Source organism: Eptatretus burgeri, chromosome 12 (genome assembly GCF_056783735.1).
Source record: "Eptatretus burgeri isolate ZD-2024b chromosome 12, Ebu_testis_v1, whole genome shotgun sequence".
NCBI lineage: Eukaryota > Metazoa > Chordata > Myxini > Myxiniformes > Myxinidae > Eptatretus > Eptatretus burgeri.
The window spans coordinates 62,092,214-62,099,713 of NC_140972.1; the positions used below are offsets into that span (position 1 = coordinate 62,092,214).

At 46.7% G+C, this 7,500-nt stretch overlaps 3 long non-coding RNA genes across 8 annotated transcripts in view; 1 reads left to right on the forward strand and 2 right to left on the reverse strand.

Moving 5' to 3' along the window:
• LOC147015748 (uncharacterized) overlaps positions 1-7,500 on the reverse strand; it is a 257,017-nt gene that overhangs the window by 179,974 nt on the left and 69,543 nt on the right. The gene's annotated exons all lie outside the window — the stretch shown is intronic.
• Positions 1-7,500, forward strand: part of LOC147015749 (uncharacterized) — a 152,822-nt gene that overhangs the window by 100,900 nt on the left and 44,422 nt on the right. The window lies entirely within an intron of this gene.
• The window catches only part of LOC147015750 (uncharacterized), a 57,760-nt gene that overhangs the window by 49,489 nt on the left and 771 nt on the right, over positions 1-7,500 (reverse strand). Inside the window, exon 1 of one of the 2 annotated variants that reach the window (XR_015049814.1) lies at positions 4,850-5,755. The exons of the other annotated variant lie outside the window; for it this stretch is intronic. This is a non-coding gene — a long non-coding RNA (uncharacterized LOC147015750). Of the gene's footprint in view, positions 1-4,849; positions 5,756-7,500 lie in introns of those variants that run through there. 2 annotated transcript variants of the gene reach the window in all.

Genomic DNA, 7,500 nt, shown 5'->3' on the forward strand with positions numbered 1-7,500 from the left:
TGCACTCGTGCTGTGACCAAGGTTTTAAAGAGATAAACAACATCGGAAACAGAATCACAAACATCTTGAAGTTTGCGTTTCCTTGACATGTATATAGCAAGCTTCGCTTCAAAGGACAAATAATTTGCTTACAGGCACTCGTATTTACGCTGGTGGAAGATGCTAAAACCATAAACAAAACCACAACAAGTAAAAGTTAGGCCGAGTCCCCGGATAGCACGTGATAAGACTGTAAAAAGGGGTGCCAACCTTGAGCAATCAATAAAAATGTGAAAAATAGTTTCTGTGGCACCGCAGAAGGGACACAATTCTGTGTTATCGGGAGATATACGATGAGATAAAACATTGGATGGTAAAATGTAATGTGCCAGTCGCCACTGCAAATCTCCGGAGCGCTTGGCAGTGGGTGCCTTGTACATAACATGCCAGTTGATCGAAGTAGAATGAGTGGTCTGAAGCATTCTCCCCCAATGTGCTTGTGGTTCCGCAGGTCTATCGGGAACAAGAGTTTTAACACACAAAGCGTAAACAGAAGATTTTTCCATCAATTTAAAGGAGGTGAAACCTTGAAAATGAAGCAAAAGCTCTGGAAAGGGATGTAGGGATAAAGAAAGGTTAGCTTCTACCTGTGGAATCCATTTCAGATTAGTTTGCTTGAAAAAGCGCAGAATCACAGAAAAGATTCTCCCAATAATTCGAATGGACCTCACTCCAGTGGCCACAGCGACGTCAGCAGCTGGCTTCCACTTGTAAGGAGAAGGAGTTCTGAGATCTTTTACCTTCGTACATCCAGCATCAATAAACTTCTGCACAAGAATATAATTGCTGCAGACCCCTTCAAAATGGGGTTTAAAAAGATAGGCTCATTTAAAAACATTTCCAGGGAGTAGTCATTGTTATTTCGGCGAACAGTGACTGCCTGCCATGCCTTCAGCATGCTTCTATAAAACAGGGGGACTGATGCTATATCAACTTTCTTGGTGTCAATAAGGAACAGTTGCTGATTGTAGCCGAGTTTCCCCGCCTGCCGAAGCAGGCAGTGAGCCAAGGCCTTCCACGAGACGTCCGTGTACAGCAGTCTGCGAAGCGAAAGGAGGCGAAAAGCCATCACCTTGCTGGTAATAGCAATCAGCCCCTGTCCTCCTTCAGCAACAGGCAAGTTTAACACACCAGGTTGGAGCCAATGCTTTCCTCCCCAAAAGAAGTCAATAAGAATTGATTGTAATTTTTTAAGAAACAAATCTGGGGGCTGCAGTGCTATAAAAACGTGCCAAAGCATTGATGCTGCAAGGTTGTTGATAACAAGGGTTCGGCCCCGATAGGAGAGTTGACAAAGTAAGCCCTTCCACTTTCGTAAACGTCTCTCAGTTTTAATTATTAGAGATTCCCAGTTTTTTAAAATGAAGTTCTCAGTTCCAAGAAAGACGCCTAGGTAAAGAATTCCATCCCTTTCCCATTTAAGTTTCTCGGGAAGAGTCGGAGGAATGGCGCCATTTTGTGGACCAAGATGGAGAGCTCTGCTTTTTCCCCAGTTCACTTTTGTGGAACTTGCCAAACCAAATTCATGAATGCAACGGACCAAGGCTGAGACGTCCTCAATCGAGCGAACGATTGCACAAAGATCATCTGCATAAGCAATCACTTTAAACGGGTTCGCCATTGGTTGAGGAAGGAAACCAAGAAGACGCGCACGCAACCGAACGAGCAAAGGCTCAATCGCAAGAGAGTACAGGAGGCCAGAAAGAGGGCACCCTTGACGAATGCCTCTATTAACCGGGAAAGGGGGACATAAAATGTTGTTAACCTTTAAGAGACTAAAAGTGTTGTTATACAGTAACTGCACATGAGAGATAAAATTTTCCCCAAAACCAAACCCCCGTAAAACAGAGAAAAGATAAAAATGATCAATGGTATCAATGGCCTTTTCTTGATCTAAGAACACCAACCCGACATTTCTTTGCTCAAGAGAACAGATGTCAATTATATCACGCACAATAAAGATACTGTCATGAATTGTCCTCTTCGGGACACAGTAAGACTGATCTGGGTGTACGATCTCCTCGATTATGGCTTTAAGGCGGTTGGCAAGGGCCTTGGAAAATATTTTGTAGTCTGCACAGAGTAATGAGATGGGACGCCAGTTGTGTGGTTGCTGAAGGTCTCCTTTTTTGGGGATAAGGGCGAGGACAGCCCTCCGGCAGCTTAATGGCAGTGAGCCTGATCGTCGACCGTCGATTATAACCTCAAGTAGTTCTGGTCCGAGGAGGTCCCAAAAGGTTTTATAAAATTCCGCAGGAATTCCATCCAGGCCGGAGGCCTTACCCGAGGGTAGAGTTTGAAGAGCAGCTTGGAGTTCCTCCAAAGTTACTTCCTTGTCCATTTGTAGAACTGCAGATTTTGACAAGGTAGGTAAGGAAGAAGTCAGCACTGTTACCATTTTGTTGTCGATTTTCGGAGCACGATAAAGTTCAGTAAAGTAGTGTCTGAGTGAGGCTCTGACATCTTTTTGATTGTGTGTTATCCTTCCTTCCTTTGTCCTTACTGAAGTTATCTGCTGACTTCTCTTTGTTTGATCTTCCAGTCCAAAAAAGAACTTAGAGGAGGTGTCCAGGTAGCACAAATTCTCCAGTCGGAGACGAATCAGCGCTCCTCTAGCTTGCTTTGCACAAAGTCCAGCAAGAAGAGCTTTTTTCTTCGCCAGCAAGAGGTTGGTTCTTTCATGATTTGAGGCCAAGAGGTTGGTCTGCAAATATAATATTTCTTTGGCAAGCAAGGATTGAAGGGCAGAGTCATATTTGGTGTGGTAGGCTCCATATTGTTGGCAAAAGGATCTTATTTGCACTTTGACGTTGTCCCACCATTTTCCAAGGCAGGGGAAGGAAGTTTTACGTTGGAGCAAGGCTCTCCAGAACACACCAAAGGCATCGACAAACAGTTGGTCATCCAAGAGGCTTGCGTTGAAGGTCCAGTAGGCAGCACCACGATTCCGAACTGGTTGGTGAATCCGAAGTGCGACCATGTGATGGTCTGAGAAGCCGCTCGGAATAATGTTCATATTGCTCACAACATTTAAAAAGGTACTGTTGATGTAGAAACGGTCCAATCTTGCAAGTGATACGTGGCCTTTTGAACACCGACTCCACGTGTATTGGCGGAGAGAAAGATTGCGGATTCTCCACACATCAACCAGGGAAAACTTGGACAAGGCTCTCAACAAAGGCGCTGCGCTTGCTGGGTGCGGCTCCTCTCCATTACGATCAATGGTGGGGTCCATCGTGCAGTTAAAATCTCCACCCAAGCAGACAAGTCCATCAAAATCAATGTGTACAAGAGAAGTTTCTAAGTGTGTGTAAAAGGCGAGTCTCTCCGTGCTATCGCTAGGTGCGTAGACATTCAGTACGGTGTGTTTAAAGCCATTATGCGTGAAGGTGAGTGAAATCAAATACCCTTTGATAATCTCATTAAAAACAACACTGGGACTGCAAAAGGAAGGTTGTATATAAACAGCCACCCCAGCCCTTGGGTGTTCCAGACCACTAAAAAACCATTTTCCCCTCATTATCCTTTGCCATTCACTTGCACAAGAGGAGCTGCATCTTGTTTCTTGCAAAAGCAAAACATCAATGTGATTTGTCTCAACAAACTGTTTAACTTCTGCTTTACGGATGGAGGAGCGTCCCCCATTAATATTTAAACTCGCTATAGAGAAGGCCATAGGCTAACATTGAGTTTGGGTGTGTCAAAAACTTAGTCTCTCAGTGTCTGCAGCTCATTCTTTGCTTTGAGGATGCATTTCCGGAGTCGATACACTTGTGATTCCGTCACACCAAGCTGTCCGGCTTTGAGGAGCAAGAGCTTCGCAGAGATTATAAAGCCGGATAAGTCAGGGAAAAAGTTTTTAATTTTAACATGTTTCTTGCGAAAGGTGTCATGAAGAAACTTTATGATATCGGCAGGTGGAACACTGGTGACACTCTCCGAATCTTGGGAAACTGGATCATTCCATGCTTCAGCACTGCCACAAGAAGCAAGTGATGAGTCCCCGTCCGAATCATAATCCGAGTACTGATTGGTGTCCATTACATTATCGTTATGCTCCAAAGATGGAGCTGACGGTTTAATAAGGGAAGCCTCACATTCCGCTTCCAAAGGGGGAGAAGGAGTCGGAGGAGTCGGGGAAGGAAGAGTGGAGGGAGGAGGAGTGGGGGGAGGAGGAGTGGGGGGAGGTGGAGTAGGGGGAGGTGGAGTGGGGGAGGTGGAATAGGGGGAGGTGGAGGGGTGGGAAGAAGAAGAAGATTAGAAGTGGGAGGGGGAGGAGGAGGAGGAGTGGGAGGGTGAAGAAAACGGGGAGGAGGAAGAATACTAATGGAAGGAATGTTATATTCCGCTTGAGATGAACCTGGTGTTTCACTAGTTGAAGCTTTACACCCTGATTCAACCAGGTTTGGAGTAATTGGTGACTTAGAAACGGTACACATTTCACTGTTGGTCTTTACAGGGAGGGGGTTACAGTGGATTCGGTGTTAATATCCAAGGTGCCTGTGACTATGGGAGTGGTCACGTGTGCTCCCTGCTGCACAAAACCAATCTCCTCCTCATGTTCACTAACCCCACCGACAAAAAAGTCATCATCCTCTGGAGCAATTACATCAAATGGATTTTTCGTTTTAAAAAGAGCATCTATTGTTGCTTCCAAACACGAGTCATTATTCTCGGCAGCCGGCGCCATCTTTTTTGCACAGCTCGCCGTCACATCTTGACTATTGTTATCATTTAAATGCTTCAATTTATGTTTCCTTTTTGAAGGAACAACGGTGAAGCTTTCGTCATCTGTCAGGGGGGGATTTACCTCCACTCTCGGCGGCCCAGGCAGATTGTTCGAGTTTGAAGCGTCACCAACGTTCCCAACTCTAGATATACCACTATTCGTCTCAATGGGTTCGACCACACTAGATATTCCACTTAATATATTCTTGGGGCAATCACTTTTTAAATGTCCCGATTCACCACAGATAAAACAAGTTGTGGTCTCCGTTGCGATATAAATCTGGTAATTGCGGTTTTTAGTTTTTAAAGTCATAACTGCATTGAGCGATTGAGCGTTGTTTTTTAGAATGATATAGCAATGACGTCGGAACGACATGATGTGGCGAACCGAAGCGTCAGAGCGGAGACGAAGTGGAATCATGGAGATTCATGACACAACTGTGCCAAAAACGCTTAATGCAGCGACAATCTCCTCACTCGAGAAGAAGGGCGGGATGTTGGACAGTGTTAATTTTACCGCCATCGTATCGAGATAACTAACATTGACGAAGACGTCCGGCGGAACGGATAGACCGGTTTCGACCGCCTGAGCCACGTGTCGCTCCTCCGACAAGAAAACCACCACACGTTGGCTCATTTTTGAAGCGGCGAGAACATTCTCGATTCCTACGAGCTCTCCCAGAGCCATCACCACGTTTTCAACACTAACTCCATCAGGTGGAGTAATTGTCACTCCATTTTTCCGAGTGAGTGACTCGTACACACTATTGTGCAAACGTCCGTTTGCCATAGCTTAAAGCAAAAGAAGAGAAGTTTAAGTTTAACAAAGGAAAACCGTCACAAGCAACCAGCAAGTGGGGTCAAATGAAGTATAAGGGAAAGGAAGAGTATAAGGAAGAAGCTAAACCACCGATAAACGGCGGGCCTATGAAAACAAGGCAGATGAAAAAGTAGGCCCAGAAACCCGAAGGTTTCAAGGAAAACCCACAAAGCACCGACCGTGCGCGCTCTCCTTCTCTCTCTCGTCTCAGCAGGAAGGGAAACAGGGAAAAAACTCCACAAACACGTACGGGGACACAGAGGGAAACGAAATAGGGACAGGAACAACACTAACACAGCACAATACTCACAGCTGCACACACAGAGCCGCCATGACGCCACACCCATGCACGACTCACCAACGACCAGCAGGGGGCGAGAGAGAGAGAGAGAGAGAGAGAGAGAGAGAGAGAGAGAGAGAGAGAGAGAGAGAGAGAGAGAGAGAGAGAGAGAGAAAGAGAGAGAGAGAGAGAGAGAGAGAGAGAGAGAGAGAGACAGACAGAGAGAGAGACAGAGAGAGAGAGACAGAGACAGAGACAGAGAGAGAGACAGACACACAGAGACAGAGAGAGAGACAGAGACAGAGAGAGAGACAGAGACAGAGAGAGAGAGAGAGAGAGAGAGAGAGAGAGAGAGAGAGAGAGAGAGAGAGAGAGAGAGAGAGGAGAGACGGAGAGGGAGACGGAGACGGAGACGGAGACGGAGAGAGACGGAGACGGAGAGAGAGAGATGGACAGAGACGGAGACGGAGACGGAGAGAGACGGAGACGGAGAGAGAGAGATGGACAGAGACGGAGAGAGAGAGACGGAGAGGGAGACGGAGAGGGAGACTGAGAGGGAGACTGAGAGGGAGACTGAGAGGGAGACGGAGAGGTAGACGGAGAGAGAGAGACGGAGAGAGAGAGAGACGGAGAGAGAGAGACGGAGAGAGAGACGGAGCGAGAGAGACGGAGAGAGAGAGACGGAGAGAGAGAGACAGAGAGACAGAGAGACAGAGAGACAGAGAGACAGAGAGACAGAGAGAGACACACAGAGGTGAGGGGGGGGGAGAGAGAGAGAGAGAGAGAGAGAGAGAGAGAGAGAGAGAGAGAGAGAGAGAGAGAGAGAGAGAGAGAGAGAGAGAGAGAGAGAGAGAGAGAGAGAGAGAGAGAGAGAGAGAGAGAGAGAGAGAGAGAGAGAGAGAGAGAGAGAGAGAGAGAGAGAGAGAGAGAGAGAGAGAGAGAGAGAGAGAGAGAGAGAGAGAGAGAGAGAGAGAGAGAGAGAGAGAGAGAGAGAGAGAGAGAGAGAGAGAGAGAGAGAGAGAGAGAGAGAGAGAGAGAGAGAGAGAGAGAGAGAGAGAGAGAGAGAGAGAGAGAGAGAGAGAGAGAGAGAGAGAGACGGACGATGCAGGAGGAGGGTACTGCACTGTATTGGGAGGGGGTCGAGCAAGGATGGGAGAGAGAGATGGGGGTAGGGGAGTTAGCAGAAAGAATATTTTGTGCTTTTTGAACAAAAAACACACACACACACACACACACACACACACACACACACACACACACACACACACACACACACACACACACACACACACACACACACACACACACGGCCGATATTAGCAATATTTGGGGAATCGGCAAGTTAGAGTCAGTGCAATTTTCAACTACAGTACGTACTGCAAACAACCAGGAAGCCTTGATTAGCTTCCACCGAAAAACAACGTTCCATTTGTGTTGATGTTTCAGGGGTATGTTACAAACATTCATTATAAACAGCTGCGTGTGGATGGGTGGGAAAAATTTGGCTCGGGAATAAGGACAACACTTTAATAAGGTAAATGGCTTGGAAATCGGGTATTTCAGAAAACAACTCACTCAGGGTGACGGAGCACGAAGCACGGACCACTCGCTCAGGGTGACGGAGCACGAACCA